Consider the following 26,052-nt stretch of genomic DNA (forward strand, 5'->3'; position numbering starts at 1 on the left):
ATCTACATAAGCTCTCCCTTGTCTTCACCAGAAGTGAAGTTGTTTGACTAATCGGCTTTAAGGAGACTTGTGAGTTAACTAATATCAATTAATTACTCCCATTTTGCAGATAAGCAAACAAAAGAATTAAAAAAGCGAAGCATTCTGTTCTAAATTAATGGAAGGGAAATCAGAGCCCAAACCTACTCCTTGACCTGGGTCCAGAGTAATCAAAGGCACTGGGGAGAGGACGTTGGCATCCTCAGCCCCTGCCTCCTGCTCAGGAAGCAACACCAGCCCTGCCCTGCACCACCAGCCCCAGCAAGGATGCACAGGAAGGCACAAGATCTTTATTTTACTTGTGTCCTCATGCTAAAGCTGTGGGGATTAGAAATGCTACAGTACAATCCAGCTTTTTTTTAACTCAAGGGACTGTTTCAGCCCAGCTGCCTCAAATGAAGTTACCCCAGAGGCACCAACACCAGCACCACTCCACCAGCACTCTCTCTCACGAGGGAGACATGATCCAAACCAGGCTGTACCTAAGATTAGGTGACCATGACCAGCAAGAGCACAGGCACTAACACATCCCTTCTGTCCACAAACAAAATCATTCAGCTCTGGATTCTTCTGACCTCTAATCAGAGTGCATTCAGTCAAACAACCCTGCCAGAATTAACAGGGAAAAGGGAGGGGAAAAGAATAAAAAAAGATTTTGTCGAGCAAAAGTACTCTTAGACACATTTGATGTAATAGTCATATGATTAACAAACTGTCATATCAAAGTTTTCTGCAAAGTAGGAACACTCTGACAGTTCATATTTTAAAAACTGACATTTTGATTCATTACTGTAAATAGCACTCTGTATTAAATATTGTGACAAGGCATACAGTGTATTTTTTTGAGCTCTATAACATTTAGGAAGTACTGAATTTTTTTAGCCTTTTTTTTTAAGCACATATAATATCAAAAGCCGTTAAAGCAGAACTCCAAGAAAGCTTCTAGAGGAGAGAATCATGATTTCTGAAATAACCTACTTCTCTGCCATCATCTCAAGCACTATTGGGAACTTGGGCCCACAAGGATCTTAATGTTCTGTTTGCATAATAAAATAGGGAATTGTTTCACAGAACAAAAGCGCTATAAGGAAAGTGGCTACATTAAATACTATAAAATTACTCACTAGCAAATCATCCTGAAGCTGGCATAAGAGGGAGAGCACTAAAAGGTGCCGAATTACCACCCAGAATATCTGAGTGCAGGTTCATAACCGAGATGAACAACACAATGTCCCAATGACTGCCCAAAAGTGCATCTTGCTTATCCCCTCAATCTTCAGCCTTGTGTTTTGCCCCTTTCTGCAGCCCAGCAGGGCCATGCCCATCCCAGACAGAGGCAGCACTCTCTCACTGCTGGGGTGGGTGGAAGGGCTGCCCCATCAGAGCTACCAAGAACATCAAGGACAGGGGTCCACAGCAGGCAGCTCCCACTGCAGGGATGCTGTGAGCCACCAGCCAAGATAACTCCATCCCCTTACAGCTCCCTGCTTATGGATCCTTTTCCCTGGATCATCAGTATCAGGGCAAACAGGACTGTGACCAGAAACAATAGTGCCAATGTTCTGCATTTCCTGAAAAGCAAACCACTCAATGGAGAAATTAAAAATAACAGCCCAAGCTAACACAAAGCTCTTGCTAGAGCAGCAGAGGAAAACCAGAGGCTGCCTAGCTGTTTGCAAGAAGCTCAGGTGTTATGAGGACTGCAGTCCAGTGCTTCGGAAAGAAAAATGGTTACCATTATCATTGCTTGCAGCCAGCTGCAAGTGGAGCTCTGGGCTCAGTCTCCTGACAGAATGGATACACTGCCATAAACATGAGCCCAGAGCCTACCCCAGGACATGATGAGGCTGTCATGCACCCTGAAGATGGATCACAGCACTGTTTCAGCACAGGCTTTATCCAGCACAGCCTGCCTTTCCCCTCACACACCCCTCACATGCTGGAAACCTTGTGGATGTGTCTGCATGCCAGCAAGTGTGGTAGTAGTAGTGGTCTAGCCAGACATCCAAAACATATTGGCACCACTATAATTTGTCCATTCACCAATATGTTTTCCTAAAAACGCCCATATGCTTTTCCTGCAGTTCCCATATGCTTTTGAAAAGAGAAACAAAAACATTTTGTTAGTCGCGAGCGATTGATCGCCACATATTTCACAGAAGTCAAGTAGAAAAACAAAAACAACAACAAAAAGAAAGCAGTCAGCTGCTTCCCCCTCCTCCTCCTCTCTGCTCATGGAGAGAACTGTGAAGAGCAGGAAAAAATTCAGCCCACAGCAAAATACACACACCGCTCATTTTTTTTTTGCACTGCAAGATATTCTAGGAATTACAGGAGGAATCTTCATTAAAAACAAGCTATCAAGGATCCGGCAGGCAGTGGCATTCCAGACAGTAACTCAGCACTGGGTGCTGGGCTCAGCGCTCACTCGGGTCCTCACCACAGCCCACAGGCATCCACACTCCTGGAGACACACTTCAAACAAGCCAGGGGGTGGGAGGACAGCGTGGTAAAGAGGCTGCAGCCCTTCCAACTCACAGGACAGCTCATGTGAGGCCAAGCCTGTCTGCCCGTGTGGGTATAAAGCCCCTCTCGCTCACAGGGCTTCCCAGGGAGGCGCTGCCTTGCCAACACAAATCCCAAAGCAGCGGGCAGGCTCAGTTCAACTGGGAGCAGGCACGTGGGTGTACAAGTATGTGTGTGTCAAGGCTGGAGCATGTGGGAACCGTAGCTGTTTAGTTAAAGACTCATTAAGAAACTGCAGACCCAGGGCCAATGTTCAAAGAGGAGCAACGCAAAACATTTCTCTGGAGAAAGATTAGCGTGTGTTCTTCTTTACACAAATAAAATTAAAGAGAGGCTCATAATACAGACAAATCAATTAACTTCTGAAAAGCCAAGGGCACTGTATGCAAGAGCAGACAAGAGGGGAAAAGCTTTGTTACAGGGCCACCAAAGCAGTGCACAGGTTTTCTTCCCTGGAAAAGAAATTCAGCTATTGCTGCATGAAGTTCTGATGTTAGTCCCAGCTGCATCATGCTCATTGTTACGGGGGCACAGTTGCTTCCTTCCCAACACGACCATAAACATACCTATATCTCACTATAACCTTATGCACCAAAAGCTGGGGGGTCATCTTTGCAGGGACTGTGGAAAATACCTGAGGGCAGAGGTCAAAAGACTACAGGAGTGCTCAAATCAACAGTTCCAGCCTAAAAAGAAAGAGTTTGAAGCTGACTTTCTATATATGATACCCAGACCAGCACACACCCTTCTATCACAATAAAACTTTGTGTGATGCAGTCCCATATTCTGCAGTTCTCCTACAAATTTAACCAGGAACACTCTTTGCAAAGCTAGTGTTTTCTTGCAGTGATCTAATCTCACACTAAACCTAATGAGAGACCAGATGCAACAGGTCAAGAGCCCAATTTTTCCCAGAAATGAAGCTGAAAACCCAGTCAAGAGAAGAGAAATCAATCTTTTGCACAGGACACAGTAAAAAACCAATTTGTCAGACACAGCTTGCTTCGCAAGTTACGTTTTATGGTATGTTTTTGTCTTGAGAGAAGTTGTAAGCACCTGAAAATCTGACTTCACTCACAAATGCATTGATGCTGTTGCTCAAGTGCTGACTAGAAAGTAAAACTAATACTGTCTCAGTTAATATAAGGACATATTTAATTAATACAATGATGGGTTTCTTCCTAGATTTCATGTTTACAGCAACCCACTGGGATGGTTTATTAAACGTAGTTAGGGAAGCTACTGCAGAAAGAGTGAGACTAGCAGAAGAGCTACCATTAATCTTCCATAGCCCAGCAACTGGGAAGATCAGGCCTTGAACCAGATTCTACGCTCTTGCTATTAATCTCCTGTCCTCTACTTATTAATCCCTGGTCTGTCTTTGTCTGTCAACATTTATTAATGGCCCCAACTGTTTGCAGTAAACAGGATACTGAAATCTCATCTCCAGCTAGACATAATTTACCCACAAAAAAAAAAAAAACCCACCATAAAAATTAGACTCAAGAAGAGGGTAAAGGCAGAAAGTAGGGATGTACATCGTGTATCAAAAGAGAATAATAAAAGTGCAGTTAAATTCAGTGACACAACAGAGTGAAGATTCACCATTCCTGATTTTGGCCTCCCACACAGACGTCTCATGGTCCTAAAGTCAGGTAACATCACAGCAAACAAAAAGCTCCTCTGGTCAAAACCACCAGGGTAGTTGGTCGCTCATTCTCCACTTCTCAGCAGGGCTGCACAAGTTGCTTTCTTCCTCCTGCTGCCATGACTTTGCAGCACATCCAGCACCTTTCTGTCTCTTGGGGTGGCACAACTGAGAGAGGTTTGAGGACAGACCCGCTGCCCTGACACTGGTCCTGTTCTGCAATCTTACCCTTCCTGCAATCAAACCTCGGATGGGCACAAAGGACGGTTTGTGGCCGGCACATAATCCAGCAAGGGACTCCTACAATACTTTGGGGTGGTTCATCACAGTGATCACTAAGTCACAGTTAAATATCTCCAATGAATCTGGCAGAATTGGCAATTCTGAAGAATTAATTAATTTGTTCCTCTCATTAATTTCTATTTGTCCACTGAAACACAGATTCAGGTAACAATACAGCCAGCTCTCCATCACCAGCTGGGAACATCTACAGCCAGCAGAGAGCCATGTCCTGGATGGGGAATGAGTTCAGGTCCACAAGCAGGAAAGCTTTGCTCAAAAAGAGTCAAAGCAACATGGTCCACAGGACCAAGCACTGTTCCCCTGCAATGCTCCCAATCTGCAGGAGGACCTGCATGTTTGCTAATTCCAAATTTGGACCCAGAAACAATAAAACCACCTCAGGCCTCCTGGGCAGGCTGGCCACCCCAGGCTTTGGAGAAATGCCCATCAGTTGCTGAAGGACCGAACACGGTACCAAGGTCTTCCCACTGTCCCCAAACTCAGCACAGTTGGAAAAGCCCTGGGAGTTGATCCATTCCTCACCTGGAAGCAAGGCAGCCCTGTCAGGCACCGGTCAGACGTACAGACAGGCTCTTCCAAGGGACCTCTGTGGGTGCAAACAGAAAGGTCAGAATCAATGTTTTGCTCATCGTAAAAGCAGAAAGTAAATCAAGCTGGCTGTAACGCCTCGCCAAGAAAACAGCCCCAAAAGGGCATGTAAGGCCAGTGCCCTCCTGTACAGAGCAGACCACAGCCTTTTTTCCTCCCCTCTGACACAACTCATGTGTCAGTCTGGCCCTGTTTTGACCCATATAGGAGTTTTTCACACATTGGCAGCACAGATTACATCTGAGCAAGTGTTGGAGTAGCTGAGGTTTATTTGGAAGAGAAGCTACTTGTTTTAAATCACTGCAGAGCTGGTGAAAGGCACTGACGTAAGGGCTGCAGGTAACAAAGTCTCTTTCAAAGCCTGACCAGACGCCCTTCTGCCTCTCATGCTTAAAGGGCCTCTTCTTCCCAAGCCTCAGCCACCGCTCAAGGCCAAGCATGAGTCACTCCCACAGCACTGCCTTTGCCATGCCAGCATCAAGGAGCACCAAAGCAGAGATGAGATGCATTAAACACACAGCCATTGTGGAAAAAGAGTCAGGGTGGGACAGCCCAAACCCTACCTCCACCTCCAGCCCTGGTTTCCTTTCTGGGTGCCTCCACAGATACACAATTAAAGAGAAAACACAGGTTTTTTTAAGTTACCACAAGCTTTTTTCAACCAGAAGTCTTTAATACTTCCATCTTATTGATATCTGAGCTTACTCTGATGTTTTCTATTTCCTTTAATCTCAGTCCTGGAGGAGAAATGAGTAAGTCTAAAAAGTACCAGTGATGATTAGTGAAAGGTCCACCTTGGCATAGCCCTGGTCTCCCAGCCCACCACGCCCCTGGTGCCACCAGGTGACCCCCCAGCTCCTCCTAACTGCATCCTCACCCCTATTTTCCTGAGATCAGCCGAGGATCAAAAAAGTCATTAAAGAGAAGGAGAGACACTTCTAGCCAGTTGAATATATTATTTTTTTAATGAAGCTAAGCTAAAACTCATTAGTCCCACCATCAGCTGTCTTGCTCAGAAGAACCAGGTCTGGCAGGGCAGCAGCTTTGCCCTCCTAGTCTAGTGGTGAAGGAAGGGTAGCAGAATTTCAGCAGTTGCTTCAGATCAACACTGAAGTGCAAAAAGCAGAGGAAAATTTGCTGAGAATCTGCCCACACAGACACTGGATATTCTTTTCATATTTGCCATGACAAAAAATTCACGTTAACATTTTTGCAAGCACTGTAAGCCTGTATCAAGTATCAGCAAAGAGGCAGACAGGTGTCCTGACCACAGAGGAGACAGCATATGCAAACAGTTTGGAATTTATTACTATTATTTTTTAAAGGGAGAAGCAAATCCCAGAGATTTTTCTGTGCATGATACATTTTCTGCTCCCTGTTTGATGTTGCTTTCAGACTTCAGACTTCAAATAGCTAACACCAACCTATGTCTCAAGCCTGCTTTAAACTGATGCCCCTTATGTGACCAGAAATGAATGCATGGTGAATCACTTATGCCACACACAGTGGGGGTGATGAGCAGTGGTCCATGAATGGACACAGATAAGTTGGGGGAAAGGAGATTGCAGCTCTCTCTACATCAGAGCCAGATAACTCAGCATAGTGCCTTTGCATTTTTGGAGGTGAGAGGACAAGCTCCAGGTCAACAGCCCAACCACAGGCAGAGAGAACAACCCAAGCACCGGCATTTTCTGCCAAGTGTGGAGAGAGATATACAGTCTGCATAGGCTGCACTTCCACTCTCTCTTGCCTGCCTTTAGGAGATGCTTAAGAGAAGCTGCATTTTAATCAGTAGCCCAAACCAAGGGAATCTGATCTTGACAGTAAGGGAAGGGGAGCAACCCAGAGCTACAGACTTCAGGCTATGTGGGTCCCAGCTCTTCGCTTCTCTGCTGACATTACTGCTTCCAGAAATTAAATCAAAACCCCACTTAACTTCACAGAGGTTGCAATTTGCATCTAAAGCACTGCCTAAGCCTCAGTTGTAATAAACAAATACAGCTCCACTGAAATCCAAGGAGTTATTCTGAGTTTGTCTGGTTACAGATCTACAGACCTATAAACATTACAGCTCATCCAACCTCCAGCTAAGTATCTTCTAATAGAAGACCATTATCCTTGTCAGATGGATTGGGATAACTTGTTTAAGGTAGTCTTGAATAGTCATTAGGATCGTTGGGTTTTGTGGTTATATTTTAAGAATAAACCCCAGCAGCTATTAAACACTGGAACAAGGCATGTTAATAGTCCACAAACAGAGCTGGAGTGGAAATATAACTATGGTTTGGGATTTTCATTGGGAAAATGGTAAAATGGAGAGAAGAAAGAAACTACAAAAACTAGACTGAGCTGTGCATACAGACTAATGAGAGAAATCAACCACATTATTTGACAGGTAATAAATGAAGAAGAAACACAGGGAAGAAGGAAGTGAAATCATTCAATTCTGTCCTCCTTTTCAGCCTTATTAATATTTTGGGTATAGTGCACAGACAAGATGTTACACAGCCAAGGAAATACAGATATATTTTGCTGGTTGTCACTGTCCCTAACAGCTGACCTCAGGGTGGACTCCAGTCCCTGGAGCCTTCCTCACCTCCTTGTCATAAACCATCCCAGTGGCAAACCTGTGCTGGCTGTGCTCCCCAAGAGCAGAGCAGCATTGCTGACCAGTTTTACAGATCTCTGCCCAAGGATGAGCACCACTACATCCATGCCATGGATACACCACTGTCTTTAAACCATCTCACCAAATGAACTGGTTCCCTCCAGCAGCAGGCCACTCCATCTGCTGTAACCAATCTCCTGTTCAGATTGCTGCTTTGCCACAGCTTTGCTGATAAAGGAGAATTCTGCTTTGTTTGGGTTTTTTTACTTCTCCTGACCCCATTATATTGCCAAGAATCAATTAACAGCCAAGCCTAATACAGGTAGAAATGAAGGAGTCTTCCTTCACATCTTACAGAAAACACATGAACATCCCAAGCCCTGCCATGGGATTCAGGTGCCAAGACCATCAACACCTCACCACAAAGAAGTTCCTTTTATCAGCTCCTCAACCTGTGAGCCTCCTGAAGGGACAGCCCTAACCAGGACAATGCTGGGTCAGCCAGGAACATTTGAGCTCTTTCCTCATCTGATTTTCATTTCATTCATTTATCACTCAAGCCAGGGAAGTACTCTGCTCCACACACGTCCTGACATGGATCTGAAGCCAGCACGTCAGGCAGGGCAGTGGCACCGCCAGGTCCTGTGCTAGGAGTGTAATATGGGCACTGTGCTGCCAGCCCCTGTCTCACAGCCTTTGGGCTCTAGGGTGGCAGCACATGGGGGCACACATGCCAGCTGCTCCTCTGGGCTGGCACACCACCACACTTGCTGTCTGGCTGTCACACCCACACAGGTGCCTGCACCGACCGCAGCTCTCTCCTGGCTCAAAAGGGAAAGGGCAAGGAGTAACACAGAAACTCCACACACACCCACCACCAGTGTGTGCACAGGGGTGCTGGGAGACAGGCTTATTTAGAGCTCCACTGAGTGCACTCCATCGTAATTCCCTCCTTCTCTTCCAGCCCTGGATGCAGCCTTAAAAATCCATAGCTCCAGACAGCTAGCCCACACACTGCTATTCCAGCTCAGCGGGGAGAGGATGAGCTCAATTTTGCCAGTCAAATTGGAAGGAATCAAAAAAATTTAGTAGTAGTATTTTGTTAAAATCAAAGAAACACGCCCCATCAAACTAAAGACAAAACAGAAGAAATTATCTGGAGAAACAGTGCATGCTATTGCTTCCATGGCTGAGAGTTGTTCCCAGCTGCAACCAAAGCTTGGGTAGCTCTGGGGCAGGGGGAGAGCCATCAGTCTGCCAGTGTCATGCAACATGGCACTGTCCTCCTGTACCAAAGCGCCACTGACCCCTGACAGCAGCTCATCTGGGAGAGGATGTTTGGACACGTTGCTCATGGCTCCACAGCCCTGTTTGCTGAGCTGGATTTGAAGGGACAAACATCAGAGACAACAACCACACATGTTCCTCCTGCACTGCAAATCAATAGCCACAAGTACACAGGAACATCCAGCACATCCAGTACCCGAGCAGGAAGGGGCTGCCAGCCCCTCACCCAAGCCCCTGCCACACACACTGGGCAGATCTGCTCCCTGCTTGACAAGGACCTTCTTTCCACCAGCCAACGTGGGAGCTTCCCAGAGAGACCAAAGAGAAAGTCAGGCATAGCTCAAATAAGCACCTGGATCTACAAACAACAGATTAAATTCTCAAGCTACAAAACTATGTTTTAGCAAAAGTGCAATTGAACTCCATGTACTTGTTACATTTCTAAATATACTCTGGTTGTCAAGACAACAAAGAGACTGATGGATCTCTAAAGTGTACTGTATCCATTTAATTGTCAGCATTTCAAACTGACTCAAGGAGGGAAAAAAACTGCTGCGTGATAAGTCTAATTGTCATGGTTACCACTGGCTAACCCCATAATAAAAATATATATATTCTGGCTAAATGTGCCAAGCCATGTGAGGAGCAGATGGGAGACATTCTCATTACTGCAACAGCCTCCACTGGAAAACTAAACTTGAGGAAAGATGTGAGAGACTTTACAGAGATCTCAGACACAACAGACACTGTGGGCTGCATCTTCCCAGTCGTTTGGCAGCAGTTCCTCAGGCTTTTCCACTGTGCTTATCCGCCCCAAGCGTGTTGGGACAACCCATAGGGCTGGGGCTGCCTCACGTGTGAACATTCTGGTTTGGGGACTCATCCATCACTGAAGGAACCCTGATATGTGAGTTGTTACTCCTTAAAAGCATCTGACAACATCTGGTGTGCAACCCCCTGGGCTTTGCACTCCCACCCTCACCCCCTTGCTTTCCTCTCTCCCCATGGCAATACCCAAGCCCACAGGAAAGGCTGTGCCAGGAGGCTGCTTCAGCCTGGATCTTCTGCTCCCACACTGTTAACAGCTAAACTAAGGGCTATGTTCAGGCCTGGGGATGACAAAACAAGTGGAAACAAACAGGTCACTACTGCAAATACACCAGCCTGAAGCTGAGTTGGGAAGTGTCAACAACCCCCAGCCAGCCTGTGCAAACCATCTGAGGATCGTGATTCAGCAGTGTGAAGAGCTCCACTATTCACATGAGCTCCCTCCTGAAAGGGATGCTTTCCAAAAATAAAACCCTAAACATTGGCTTTTGACATGGATCACCTCCAAAACAGCATCTGAGTTATCTACCTGGATATACAACAATTGTGGCTTTCCTTCACTGATAAGAACTCCTTCCCTAAACTCAGTGTTCACTTTTCTTTCATTAAACCTAAGTTCAAGTTGCAGGAGAAAGGCATCAGTGTCATCCAGGTGTGAGAACCACTGGAAAACACTGTATATTCACCTGGTGAGCACTGACTTAAGATTTGGACTCAATGAGCCTTGTGGGTCCTTTCCAAATCAAAATATTCTGTGATTCTGTGATTTCAATGAAAGGGGAGGTTTCCAGTTAGTCTGAAGCTTACCCAACATTTTTGACAGAAGCCATCTCAAAGTTGAATCATCCTTAAAATCTCCCCCAAACTGTTGCACTCCTTCACACAGATAAAAACTCTGCATCTCTGCTGTCAGACACTTTCAGGGAAACCATAAGGTGTTGCCTAAAACCATCTTCAAGAGAGCCACAAAGTAAAATCTGGTTGGAAAACACTGCTTAAGAGAAACACCACTTTCCAGGCGCCTCAAGCAACACATCTGAGTTCGTGATATTCTCCTGGAGCTTGCCCCTGCTCATTACCAAGATGAACAATTTCTGAATTCCAAATATGAGATTCTTAGTGATACAAAATGAACTTTCATGCCTACCAATACAGTCACAGTGTGGTTCACCTCTTGTGCTGCTTCACACAGTGGTCTGTGCCTGGAGATGGGCAGTGAATGTCAAACCAGAAGTAGCACAGAAGAGTCATCTTTGGGGCTTGTGTGAGAATTATTTCAAATAGTACTTAAATTAGGAGATTAAAACGAGTCTTGGGAACAAAGAAGCCTATGGTTTAATGAAAGTCAAAGGAACCTAGAGGCAACTGGCTTTTTACAAGTGTTAGGGTGCACCCAAGCCAACACAGCATCAGCATTTTGTCCCCAGATAATTTCAAAACTAAGCATTACCCATAAGGAACTTCAAAGAGATTATAGTCCTGAAAGCTGCATCCAGATCTTAACTGAGCTGAAAACTCAAACAACCAAAAGCTTAAAATCATGCTTCTATTTCAACACCATGCAGGTGCAGGAACCTAAGTTTGGTTTTCCTGTTACTGAAAGTGCTTGCCTAAGGCACTGTGCTTTTACAGTTATGGCTTTGGGACAACTGTTACAGTCTGTACCAATAAAATATGTGCTCTCTGGAGCAAACTCCCCAGGATGACTCCTTTGCTTTGGCACAAATGGACTCATTTGGTTTAGATAAAAGGATGTTCCCTTGCATCATTTTCATTTGATTTTTTTTTTGTAAGATAGAGAAACAGTTAATTTTGCTAAATGAGTTCTCTGTTGCCATGACTTCACTGCAGACAAACACAAAGCCATCAAGCTCCTTTTCCTTGGGCGCTGTTTTTTTTTAAACAGGTATTTGATCATCTTGATTCTCTTGCTTCTTTTCTCAACATCTGGATTCCCAGCAATATCCTGCAGTCAGACAGATACATAATGGCTATAGCTACTCAGTAAATTACAGAGATATTCCTGCACATGCTCATCTCCTCACAATGCATTTCTGCCAGCTGTGCCAATGCACCCTCTGTGACTCCACAAGCAGGGCAGCATTGCCTGCAACAGCAGGCAGCAAATCTCTCCAAATGAAACCCTAAATTTATGAGATTAGACCCTGAAAATCATAACTTTCATGCTCCAACCAAGAGCCAGCTAGCAGGTGCCGACTCACCACCAAGCCAGGCTGTTGCCCCAGACCAAAACTAGAAGCCCAAAGTCCTTCCCACTGGCTCAGTTTCTTGGGTGGATGAAGAAGGCTGCACAAGCATCACCTGTCTCCATGGAGTGTTACAACATTGGCTGAGTTAATATTCATGGAGAATGCTGGGGATTAAGAGTATTATAGACTTTACTGAGGGAGAAAGCTTTTTCTTTTTTAATGTTTGCATTGAATAGACAGACTAAGTAGAAACAGCATTTGTAGCCTACAGCCATCAGCCATTATCCTAGTAAATGGCTTATTACAGCATGCAGCCTACCAGCTCACCTCCAACCAGTCTCAGTAAAATGCATGTAGGTGGAAGTGCTGCTCATTCCAAAGAACTTTCTTTTTCACCGTCTCTGTCTGATGGAGACTCTAGATAGCTGGCTCACAAGACAGGGCTTAGGATATAAATATTTCAGTATGAGCTTGTTGTTCAGTACCTATTTACAGCAATCACAGAACAATTAATTACCTCCCATCTAAGACTAATTCCCGTCTCTCCCAAAAAGGGGGGGGTAAGTTTTGTCCCAAGACTTTCAATTTCCTGATGAGTCACAGCAGACACACTACAATAAACTCAATACTTCAATCAGACTGTTTCTTATCCAGATATATTCAATATATTACTAAGATGTGGAGTGTGCTATTTTTAAGGGCTGATTTCAGGCATTGTATGCATAATGCTTTCTCATCTGAACATGTACTTTCTCCTGGATGAGACAGATCTACATCCTACACCACCAACCCTTCTGCCACCCCAAACCCTATAGGTAAATAAACTGCAAAAGCAGAAAGTAAAGAATTGCACATTTGGTGCACCGATTTCTACAACATGCAGCCCTCTCTCCCACTTTGCTAGTTCATTCCCTGCCCTTTGGCAATAAAATAACTTATGTGACAGCAGCATCTGACAAGAAGAAAACATTCACAGACTGCACAGGTTGCAACAAGTCCACAGCGTCTTGCTTTCTTCATTCTAGGGCCAAGAATCATACAGTTCTTGTTCTGCCCCAAGGAACAACTCTGCATCCCTGTAAAAATCCTCAGCTGTCCCCAGTTCCCATGCCACCCACTCACAAGCTCCTAGGCTCCATCAGGCAGGCAGGAGACACTTTGCCCAACCTCCACAACACAGGTTATGAGAATCAGCAGGTGCCCTGTGGTCCTTATTATTTACTTAATTTAACAGAATTAGATATAATTTACTGTGTCAATTGGGCAATTGTTCCCAGCTGGGTCATTTGAGCCTACAACAGGTTCACTCTGCCTCAGCCTGACCACAGCCAGATGAGGGAACAGCCTCATCCAAACAGTCTGTGAAGAGCAGAGCCATGGTCACATCTCCCTGGACCATGTGCATGCCTAGGTTCTCACAAGCAATGCTGTTAAAAGCTCCCAGATATCAGTAGCTGCCTAAAAAATGTGTGGCTATGATGTCAAATAGGTTAAAGAAAATGATGTTTGGGTGACAGACTGGGAACAAGTGACAGACAGCTGTGCTGTTGGTTGTAGAGCTGCTGCTGTGCCATCAGCTGCTCTAGGAGCAGCCAGGCACACACACCACCTCAAGACTACCCCTGTGCTAATTGCTTACAGCAGTTTTCCCCCTGGCACAACTGGACTGTGCAAGCAGTTTCTGCACAAACAGCAGCAGTGCCAGTTTCTGCCAAGCCCATGCTAATTGCAAGTGATTCCAGATGAAATGCTCTGAAGTCAGAGAGTATTTAGGTGACGTGTAACCAAGGTCTCACATTTGTCTAACCAGCTTTCCTGTGGTGAATGAACCTACAATCAGCTTGTAGATGGTATGTCACAGTCTCTTTTCCTTTTTCCTCCTTGGAAAAAACTTTCTCATAAATTATTATTTTATGCCAACAAAAGTGCAGAATATTTTTGATCTTTGCAATGCCCTCAGCCTGTTGGTGTAGCTGAATTGTCCCAGCAGCACAGAGGACGTGGTCACCACTATTCCGTTCAAGGCAGCACATCCTCCAAGGCTCAGCAGCTCCTCAGATGCTACTTTAAAAGTGTCAATGTCTCCTCATTTATCTCAAAACGTGAAAGCATCTCAGGAGTGTTCAAATAGTTTCATAAACTCTGTGAAAATGAAAAGGGTGAATGGGGAAGGATCATTTCACCTGCCCAAGCCCAGCTTGGAAGGACCAAAAAAAGAAATAGACTGAGCTGTGTTTTAAGTTTAAAACATGGTAAATATCCTCTTGACTAGGCTCTGTTAGGTCACTTTAACTAACATGAGAATATTCACGTGTATTTTATTGATTTCCATTAAGTACACTATTATCTCAGTCTGGGTGCTTATTGGACAGGCACCAGGCTCCACAAGATCTACAATGACATTCACTTTGAGCTGCAGGTGACAGAACAACACAACCCTGAATACACACAAGACCCCAGCTGGAATCTCAGCATCTCTTCTCTCCTTTTTTGAGTACCTGTGGCAAAGCTTCTTGAGGAAGTTTGCACTGGGCTATCCAGTTCTAACCAGAACAGAAACATCTGCTGCACTGTGCAGTTTTCCTCTCCCATGGATGGCAGCCAGCTCCCTTGGAGAAAGCATCAGGCAGGAGCAGAGAGCATGAGCTGATGGCTTTGGCCACAATGCAGAAGGTGCCTGTGGAGTCACTGCCCCAAAACTAGTGCCAGTAACTTTCTTAAAACTAGTGTTATGAATGAAGAGACCACAAAAAAAAAAATCCTCAACTTAAAAGGAATCATAAACTATCTTCTTGTTTCTTTGGAGAACAATGTAGTAGCATATGAGTCTGCAGCCTAAAGAAACAACTGAGGAGATTCCAGCTCATTTGATATTCTTAAAACATACAAGACCAGGGTTCTCCCATGCCAGGCGAGTCCACGTGTCTTCCTGAAAAGCCATTTGGAAAGTTTCTAAATGCAGTAGGAGAAAAATAATCCTGTTTGGTCCACGCCTGTCTCTCCCTCTCCTCCCATTAGAGCATGGGGAGAAGGTTGGCTTAGAGCAATACAACGTTTCAATTTGAATATGAATCACTCCTCTGGTGAGAAAACAAAACAGAAGCCCATTTCACATGAGCCTTATCTGAAGATATAATGAAAACCAACACATATAACAGGAGCAATTGAAATAAAACGTGGTAAAAATACTGCCTCAGACAAACAAACAACACCACTTTCCATTCTAGAAGGTCCCAAAGTGCTTTACAAACTCACAGAGCCAGGAATAATTTCATCTGCCTGTGAAACATGGTTATCTCTGGATGGGTACTCAGCACCATGCTTTGGCTTGTGATGGAGGGAAGAATGTCATCAAAGAGGAACTGAGAGAGAGCTCAGGACAGCAGGATCCTTCACTGGGCATTCTTCTGGAAACTGGAAGTTGGGTATAATTTTGATTTTTACAGTTCAAAGTGCTGCCATGTGGGGCAAGCATTTGAACCTGCATAAGATGCTGTATTTAAAATTTAAGTGACTGAATGTATAGAGATGGAAATCCAATTGATGTATGCTGGCATTCTCCAGCTTCTGACTCAAAAACAAGGAAACAGCAGCTAGGTAGAGGATTAAAATTTCTGAACCTGCCTGGGGATTACGAATTAACTTCTTATCATCCCACAAAGCTGAAGAGTCAGGATTTCCTCCCCCTGGTTCAGCCACTCTCTCCAGATGGAGTTTAGGGTAAAATGCTTCTGCTCTCCCCAGCTCCGCTCCAGCAGGCACAGAGATACTCAATACTCTCAGGAACAGGCTGGAAGCAAGCACAGCATCACCATTCACCACTGCTAATGAACGTCAGCCTTGTGCTTCAGCTGCACTAAACATTGACAGAAACACCATTTTCACCTCTCTCCCTTGCCCCTCGGCTCTTCCCATCCACCACTGTGGCTGTGGCTCACCTCAGTGACATGGCCTGCTGTCACAGAGCTGGCCAACAGACAGCTGCCACAAACTGAGCCCTTCTCATGCTACTGAAACATCAACAAACAAGAACAGAAGTCCTTCAGGGGCAGGGGACCTGAGCAAGTGATCTGCACATTTCCAAAGCTAAGTGTTTACTTCTCCTCCTGGCAGCATCTGGAAGCTTGCAGACTACTTATCTTCATCTTAGAAACAGCTATTTAGTCCTGCAAACACATCAGCAGTTCACCTTGACTCAAAAGAATGGTTTGCTGAGCTCTAAGGAAACAATGAAAAAAATCATCTTTTTCTTACTTTTTTGCCAAATGTCTGTTAAAGCTTTTCTGAAAGGGGTTTACTTAATCTTTTCCCATGTTACATTATATATACAGCTGCTATTCCAGAAAGAAAACAAAACAAAACTTGGTGCACAAATGCAAACAAATCTGGTTTTGGCCCCATCTGCCTAAACCAAAAGCCAGCTTCCTCTTCTACTGGCTCAGGAGCAGAGACCCAAAGCCAGATAGTTCCTAAGATTTCTGAGAGACTGACTTTTGGACAGGCTTCTTTGAGTTTATCTTCAGTACCTTGGGACTGCGTGACAATTCAAGGGAAAACGTCCTTAAAATGAACATGGATTTGAACACCAATTTGAAAAACTGCTACCAAATCATTTTTCTTTGTAGCAGTGACATCTCTCCAACCATGCAATCATGTTCTTGCCAGTTGGGAGACTTGTCCTCATCTTGATTTAAGTAGATCTAATTAATTTCGGTTTTGTTGGGGAGGGAAAAAAATATCAACAAATCAATAAACAAGAAAGGAAAATTACAATGAGCTTAACATGCCTTACAGGTAAGGGGAATTGATGGAGATTCAGGTAAAAAAAAAATTAAAAATCATTGATTCATCAAATGAGGCACTGAGATATCTTAAGAACAAGCTATTAAGAGAAGTCACTCTTCCTCTCCACCTTTTATTATTAGGTACTGCTGGAAGTGATCTCTTCTGCAAATCTCAAGACCATTTTGAAGTGCTGGAGATTTTAGGAAGTGAAAAGTAGGTCTCAAAATGAACTAAACTGCTTCAAAAATCTTCTATTAAAGGTTGCATTGTGCTTCTTTCTCACCATTGGGTATTTCAGATGAACTACCCACTAGAGAAAAAGAAAAAAGCCACTGTGCAGCTGTAGTTGAGGGTCCAGGTTGGATGGGAACAATCTGGTCTAGTGGAAAGTGTCCCTGCTCAGGGAAGGGTTGAAGATGATCTTGAAGGTTCCTTCAAACCTAAACCATTCTATGAGAGTCCCAAACTTGGTGATACAAATGCTTTTAAGTTGTAGAGAATGACTGAGAGAGAAGTTACTGAAACAAGAGAAGGAAAAGGTGTCCAGTGCCACTTCCATAACCCCAGGAGAACCACAGGGTTCTCAATAGGATATGGCCCTGCTGGCAGCCCTGCCACAGCCTTGAGAAGGGCTCTGTCAGGGAGCTGGCACTACCTGCAGCCAGCAGACTCCAGAATCTGCTCAGCCTGGCAGAAGAGTGGGAGGTGAGGCTGCTGGCAGGAGCAGGCGGAGATCATAAATGGAGGAGTGTTGTAAAACACGGAGGTGAGCACAGACTGAGGCTCACCTTCACAGCTCCCCCCAGAACAGCACGGCTCATCAGACTCTCCCAGCTCTGAAACACAGCCAGATTTGGCTGGATCAATCCAGGTACCTCATTCCTATGCATGTTTGCTCTCACACGCAAACACGGTGAGGTTTTAACCACACACATTTTGCCCAAGTCCCGCAGGCCCAAACTTTCAGGTTACTCAGGAAACTTGGTCTTAAATGGGATTGTAAACCAAAGGAAAGAGATTGTAGATAAAGGCAACAACCACAAAGAACTGCAGAGCAATTTGGGTTTAAAGGGAGCTTTAAAGCACTCCAACACTGAGGTACTCCAAAAAGAAGACCTTTCCTTAAAACAGGACTTACTTAAAAGGATTGCACCAACAGATCTCCCAAAATTGATTTTATAACATGAAAATATGGGCTGGGCTCCCTCCATTTAATATCACTCTCAAGTGGAAAGTTCTCATCAAAGCTATAACATATTCAGTTCCAGCAGAACAATTAGGTGACATTAGATAGGCAGTTGTGACTCTCAGAAATAAATTACCTTGCTATTTACCACTATGTGCTATGCCTTTAAAAGTTTCCAAAAGTAATGGTCTGTTTCTGTGCATACTGGAATATTCAAGAGCATTTCATATCATTTCTCATATCAAGAAAAGAGCAATTAGATCAATAATGAAACAGGAGAGCTCCCTTTTACTTTCTGCGGTTGGCAAAGAGTTCATGTTTCTGTGTGAGCACAGCTCTTGTTTTAGTGATGTGAAAGTGTGTGGTTTGTGTGATACCCAGTTTCTTCTAATATTCGAGTTTCTGTTGTTACCTACCTACAATTTACAGTAAAGCATCTTTTATTCTCACACCTCTCAATCTCAAAATTAGATCAATTTTCCCAACAAGACTTTATTACCCGTGCAAACCTTTAACAAATACTGGAAAACTTGCTGACAACACACTCCTCATTAATACAGCATGAAACCACCCAAGACATCACTATTGCTACCAAGTCTACCTAAGTCTATACAGACACATGAGGCAGGAAGCACAAACCTTACTTTGGGGAAAAGGGCTATTTTTATATTTGGAAAAACAACTAGAATTCCATTGAAACTCATGCTGACAGGTCCAAGCATCACATGCAGTGGGTAAAGATTATTAAGCAATACTTGAATCACTGTGTGTACATGACTGTTGTGCTATTTGTTGTGATTAGATTGGTACTGTTTTCAAAATGTTTAAAAATATGTAAAACTTGCTCCCACCTCTACAAAGCATGAATCTAATTCTAGCAAAAAAATTCTGAAAAGCCCTCCAAATGGGAAGGACACAGCAATTACTAGGGATGGGTAATCTACTGGCTCTAGCATCAAACCAAACCAAGCCATTTATAGCATTCTGGCCCTCTCCACAACAGACAAGAGCACTGATATTTTAGCCAGAAATGTTAATTTCCAGATAGTTGTTTCTGGCCATGTGCTCTACTCCACAATCTTTGACTGTGCTCTCCCTGTGGCTCTCAAAGAAATGCATCTTTGTCAAATATACTGAAGGTCCTAAAGAGAAAATTCTCCTGTTGCTACGCACAAACATCAATTCAACAACAAAAATCTAAAACCAACTAAAATACTAAATATTTCTGAAGAAGCAAAGTAAACCAGCAACAGTAAGGTTTTCAACCCTGTATTGAGTCATCTGTTCATCTCTGTAGTCTGAACCTACTAAATGCACACACTGAAGAGTCTCCACTTCTCAGCGATGCACTGTTCTGCATCTCTCTGGGCCAGCCTTATAGTTTGTATACAAATATTGTTAATGGTCATAAAACCATCATGCCCTATCTGGCATTAATTTAATAATGATGGCATTACACTGCACTACCCAGTCATCCAGCTGCCTCAACTTAGATTAATTCAGACAAGACAGGACACAAATATTCAAACTCCTTGATGTATTCTTGCACCCTCCCAGGGAGTACTTGGCTTTCAGCCAGACTGCATAAATCCCAGTGGGATTAGTCAATGTTCAAGAGACTCCTTTACAGGGTAAATAAGGAGGTCAAGTGCTAAGATGTATAAAAAAGGACATGATGGTTGTATATAATGTCCCACAAGACACATCCCTCCAACCCTTAACAGTCAGCAACACGGATGACTAAGTGCACACAGCAAAAACCATTCTAACCAAGGCCATGGAAATGAAACTGGCAAATGTACCATTTATCATGCCATTTTAACATGAAATGAATGTATCTGATTAGATCACCAGACATGCCAAAAAAGACATGTTTGGAAGAGAGGTACAGAGAGGACCATGAGACAACTGCTTACCTGGTTCTAGCTGGAGCACAACTACTGAAACCTTAAAGTCTCTCTGCAGACAGCCCTGATGTTCTTGGGAAATACCAGCAGCTAAATCTGGACTATCACAAGATGCTTTAAGACATCCTTCTCAACTGTTTGGGCAATGCTCAATAAAACTAAGGTACATGACATTCTGCTGTAAAAGTGCCTCAGGTATTGCCACCTGTGGGCAGCTGCAGGTCAGAAAGTGCTGTTTAACCAAAACACTTAAAATAAGGGTAAGCCAAAAATATTCTTCTAAATCACTGTCACCATAGAGCTCAAGCATGCCAAATTTCAAAGCCACTTGTTTTCCCCACTGTTATATCTTCATGCAGGAGACCTGACTGCAAACTGCATCTCTCCAGCCTCAAATTCTCAAATTCGGACAACATTGTGGGAACTGTCTTTGGAATACAGGCAAACCCAGACTTGACACAGCAAACAGACCATGGGAACAGCTTTGTTTATTTTAATATGTATTCTTGACACACCTTAGGAGAGCCATCACCTGCCCTACCCTTCACCAGAACACCAGAAAGGAGCTCAAGCTGCTGGTGCAGCTGAACCCAACGCTGGGAATGGCTCCAAATATCTCTCTAGAAACTAGCATGATAATAAAACTTCTGCTGAAGTCACATGGCTCTCAGGCAGCTCGAGATGGGCTATCAGGAAGTGGGGCCCATCTCAAACCAACCACAAGCTCCTCGCCAGCAGATTCCCATCAGCAGCACAGCACCAGTCATTGCCCTCATCTGGGCGCTTGGCCATGAGAAAATGTTGGAAAAACCTCTTCTGTTTTTCTCCTCCCTCGGACAAGTTCACAAATCACCACCACTGGAGATTAACTGCCTTCCCTCATCGATAACCTGAGTGGGATTTGGACCACTGACAAGATTTCTCCTCTTCCTCCAGACCAGCTTGTGCACTGTGTCCCCCATCCCAACGCTAACAGAGTTTGTCACTGGCTCTGAGTGACCTTGGCACAAACAGTAATTCTTGTCTCTCTAAGCAAGAATTTGGGAAAGCAGCCTTTATTGGACAGGTATGTCTGGCTGAGATTTGTGATCAGATGCAAGGCACGGTGCAGTGTGTGACCTGGAGAGATATTGCCATCAGCTAACAGCAGCACAGATTTCTTTCTTCCCTGTCCCTCATTAGCCTCAGAAGCCGGCCTTGCCAGCAGCAGCCACACAAGCTGAGACAACAAAGCACATTAATGATGGGCCCCATCATGTTCCATATTAATTACTGTAGCTAGTAGTAAACTGCTGGTTATAAATCATATTTTGATAACCTGCCCTTTCTTTGACAAGCGAGCGCCAATGTTTAATGTTGCACTTAATCCTCAGATAATACCCCAGGAGTCCTCACTGTGTCCAGCAACAAATCAAAGCAACCTTCAAAAGGCTGGCACGGGTCCCCTTTTCCTACACACCCCAACCTGAAACTATCCCACTGCATCAACTTTGTTATAGGTCAGCTCCAAAGGCTGAGTTGCCAAAAACTCAGTGTCCATAGGGCTGGCCCAGCACTTCTCTGGGCTGGCAAAAGCCATGTACATGCTACACACACATCCCAGACTTCCAGAAATGTTGCACTATCACAGTGCTCTGCAGGGTAAAATAGCAGAGTAGTAATCCCCCGAATATCCCCATGTTCAGAAGAGAGCAGGATTATTTCTACCTAGGACCGAAACAGTCAACTAAAATCTATCCAAAGCCATCATATTCTTATTTTTGTTTCTTTTTAATTCAGTGACATTTAGCTAGCAGAACAGCTGTTAGCAAAGGTCTGGGAGAGGTGGAATCCCATTTTCTATATAAAGAATTATGTTTTGGAGGAAACTGCAATTTGACAAAAATACCTATTTAGCAAAGTACATTTTAAAAAGTGGAAAAATATGCTCTGCTTTTTCTAAGATAGCAAAAGATCCACTATGGCTCATGAAAATGAGCCCAAGTCATAGGAGCAAAGATATTCAGTTATTTTGCAATGTACATCCAGGAAAATAAGGAGAAGGGATGTGGCCTCTAAGAAGCAGCATGGGGAGAGATCCTTCTTCATCTCAGCCAGATGTGCCCATCATCTCCCACCACCATTAAAACATGTGAAAAAACTTGTCTTGGGCTTCCCACAAAGCTGCTCCAGCTTTTACTGGTAACAAGTGCCTGGCTTCAGAAAGAGCTGGGTCAAGCCTGATACAGTCAGCACCCTCCTCTATTTTACTCTGAAGGCACAACACCACACCAACCAAGAACAAGATGTTGCACTTGCAATTTACAAATCCCAACAGCTAAGGAAGAGAATGAGCAGTGGTAACCAAGAATCCCATCCTCTCCTCCACGGAGGGATGTGAAGCTCTGCAACCTCACTCCAAGCTGCAAATTAAAAGTGCTTACAGCAGTCAAGGGTTCATTCTTGTTCTTTCACCACTGGTGGCAGATGGTATGTGCTATTATTAAATCTTGATTTCCAGCTTATAATAGTAGTCGTATGAAACCTTCTGCACTAAGACAAAAATTCACTATTTTTATTTTGGGAAAAAAAGCAGAAGTCTTACAGTTAAGTAAATTTTTTCTTTTAAAGATTTCTTTTTAAAATTCGTAGCATACTTCTCCTAATTGGAAACACATAGAAAATAGGATATGGCCTATTAGTTAAAGGTCAATGCACATTTAGCCACCTCTTTTGAAACTGACAGTATTGTCATGACAGCCATAAAAGCTGCTTTGAATTTTAGTTCCCTAGAAAGTAAATATAAGGAATCCCAAGGCCGTAACCACAAGTGCCACAGCTCTTAACACTGATGTCATACTCAGCTGAATGTGTGCTGCAAAAGTCAGGATGGTAAAGCTTCAAAATCAGCTCATCTAAGGGAAGGACACAGTAATTATCCCCCAGCCCACTGCCCCAGGCATGTTCCACAATGCCTTCATTTGATGCAGCATTAACAGCAGAAGTGTTTTATCCCCAAGCATTTAGTGTGGGGCACTGCAGGGTTGGTGGGACCATTCAGGGGAGCTGCCACAACCACGTATCTCACACTGCTGTATGTCGGACTTGAGTTTGCAACTGCTCCTTCCAATCCCAACTACCAAACAGTCTCTTCCTTTTTCTTTTTTTTTTTCCCCAGCCAGTTCAATTCATTTGTATCAATTTGTTTCTCTATCAATTAGCCAGGGCATAGGGGGCTGACTTTCAGACCCTCTTCTAGTGTGTTGGATATAAAGGGACAGTGTAATTAATAGATGTCAGGCACAGTGCCCCTCCATGCATTGATTTCCTCCTACTTAGGAAACACTTGGGGAGAACACAATCACCCCTGGCTGTCAGGGGTCTTCATAAAATCCATAGGCTTGGATTCACAGGGACTGCTAATTATTTTGGATGCTGAGAAGGGGAAAGGCAGAGTCTGATCTTGGTAAAGCAGAGGAAATTTCTTATTAACTGCAACACCTGAGTGCACATCAAAGCAAGCTTATCAGAACAGAAAAGGTCTCAGAGCAAGACACAAGTCAGGAAAACCCTTCTGGTCCCAAGCTGCATCAAGGGAGATGGGAACATTCCCACTGAGCTCAGTGTCTGAGGCACCCAAACCAGGGATTGCTGCAGCCACACCAGTTTGCTCCCCTACTGTCACACCACATCACAGTCATCACCTTTCCATCAATATGGGTTTCATCAAAGCAGCTATAAAGTTGAACTTTAAGAAAAAACAGCATTTTATGACTATCCACCTTGGTTATTTCCTTTTAAGGTTTAATTTTTCCATCTTTTACATAAAGTACTCAATAAACAAAACAAAACAAACAAAAACAAACACACACACACACTCAAGGTATTTTATTATTTCCACCACCCGCAGTTCTATCCAGGAATGCAGAGCTAACAAAACATGCAGGACCAGTATTTGTGAAAAGCTGGTTAAAACATCCTCATTTTGCAAATGCTAAACCTCACTGTACATACCACACAAATCAAAAGTCCAGAAAGAAGACAATCCACAAGCATATCAGGCAATCTTGCTGGATACCATGCTTACCCTTGCACAAGCAATAAAGCATTTTTCACTGTACACAGAGAGTCAAACCCAAAAATGCCTACCCCGAACTGCTCACTCTTACCCATTCCACAAGGCACAGGAGACCAGTTCTACTTTGAAAGAAAAAAATACACTTTCCTCTATTTGCTGATTCTCTCTGGAGACATAGTGGTGCTTTGGCAGGGCAGCATGTTTAATAGATGATGGGGAGAGAAAGGTTCTCCAAGAAAGGAGATGTCAGTGCCATGCAGCCAGCACACAGCAAAAATGTAAAATTTCAAACCAATATAAATAACAAATTATTACACCTCTCTCTTTAGAAGTCAGAAAACATTTCTTATGCAGTGTTTGTTTTTAAATACTGCCCTGTGTAGGCATCTAGACAATCCAGTGACCTGGTCTATGACACAGAGATGCACAGGGGAGAACAGACAGAAGTAAAAGCTGGTCTGAAACAATACCACATGTATGTTGTCCGGCGCCAGCACCCACCAGAGAGAGCACACATATGCTGGCAGCTCCACCCTGCAGCCTGCAAGGACTGAGTGCCTTTCCCACTGGAAACCTTTCCGTGATGCTAATCTGCTACAGAAGGAAAATCACTAGAGGAGGACACCCAATAGCTTCCAGCCAGAACACAACACGCCTTCAGCAAGACTTTTGATTTTCACAGGCACACACTGAAGTTGTTCTTCACAACAAAGAACAGCCTGTCTGTTGCATAACTAACCTTAGGCTGCATTAGATAAGTTGTGCTTCTCACAGATCAACTGACCTTAAATAATGTCCCCAGTGTATTCAGAGCCAATAGGTTTCTCTCTTAGAGCTCAACTGACAGGTCTTCTCCTTCCAGCTATTTCTTCAGAAAGGCACACAAAGAAGGTTTCAAGAGAAATCTCATGCTTACTGTTCCAAGAGCAGCTTTCCAGGCCAAAAATGAAGGCCAAGATCTCAGCTCCAGAGCTGCATCTCCCTTTGAAGGCTTCTTGAGCACTTCACTGCAACAGCACAAGTGAGAGCCTTGGCAGGACAGAACTGGGGTTGAAGCAGATGATAACTGGAAAACTCAGCCTGTCTCTGGAAAGTTTGCTGCAGTTCTGCCACTGAGTCAAGACAGAAGGAAAACAGCCAGCCATGCCAATGAAACACGGCTTTGTATTCTGCGTAAGGCAAAACAAAGGTCTGGTGATGAGGAGCTCTCGCATGTCATGCAAGGGTCAGCAGCAAAGGCAAATTCCACCAAGGCATTTCCGTTCTGTCACCCAGCCCATTGCTGTGAGTGGATACAGCAGGATCTTTCATTGCTTGTCCAAAAATGGCATTTAACATAGCTGTGCAGCATCACCCCACTGCCACATTCCACTCCAGAAGAGAGATATCAGTGTGTGCACAAAGTTGAAGTCACAGGGCACTGTGTAATGAGCAGGTGAGAGCTCTTAATATCATTTCTCCAACCCCCATCCTGGGTGTGAGGTGATGCAGGAGCTCTGAAGCTGCCTCACAGGTAGAAAGACACAGGAAGAGATGGGAGACAATGTGAAATTAAGCAAGCCTCTGCACCCCTCCTAGCAGGTTGTTTCATTGTCCACACAGATGTCTGTATGTTCCCTGTAATGTCAAAAACAAAATGCTCTGCAGACCAGGCCCATTGCCTTTTGGGAACACAGGCACCAAAGCAACTGCCCAATAAACCCATGGCAAAGGCAGAGGCACTGAAAACCTGGCTGGTTTCTGACACCAGCTTAGCTGTCTTACAGACCCCTCTTGAACACCAGTTTCCTACTTAAAAATCAGGACTCACTGGGCTTCCCTTCTTGATATGTGCTGCTCCACTCATCCAGCTCATACCAGGACAGATACAGCACACACATCCAGCAATTCCCTGATCTTTTCCAATGGAGCACAGTAGAGCAGAAGCCCTGCCTCAGCCCTTGCAATCAACCAAGCTGGGCTTCATTGATAAGGCTGTGCCCTACAAAAGAGCTGTGCTCTTCCACATTCAGGACATCATCAGCTCTTGCTGTGAGCACAAGAGCCCAGAATCATGAGGATTGCTCATGCCAAGGGAGGT

General features: G+C 44.2%; 1 protein-coding gene across 1 annotated transcript in view; it reads right to left on the bottom strand.

The window, feature by feature from the left end:
- LOC117001014 (LIM domain containing preferred translocation partner in lipoma) overlaps positions 1–26,052 on the bottom strand; it is a 326,262-nt gene that overhangs the window by 227,640 nt on the left and 72,570 nt on the right. Inside the window, exon 4 of the mRNA XM_033069157.1 lies at positions 5,039–5,102. The gene's annotated coding sequence lies outside the window, so the exon portion shown is untranslated. The remainder of the gene's footprint in view (positions 1–5,038; positions 5,103–26,052) is intronic.

The sequence above is a fragment of the Catharus ustulatus genome, chromosome 10 (assembly GCF_009819885.2).
Source record: "Catharus ustulatus isolate bCatUst1 chromosome 10, bCatUst1.pri.v2, whole genome shotgun sequence".
Classification (NCBI taxonomy): Eukaryota; Metazoa; Chordata; class Aves; order Passeriformes; family Turdidae; genus Catharus; species Catharus ustulatus.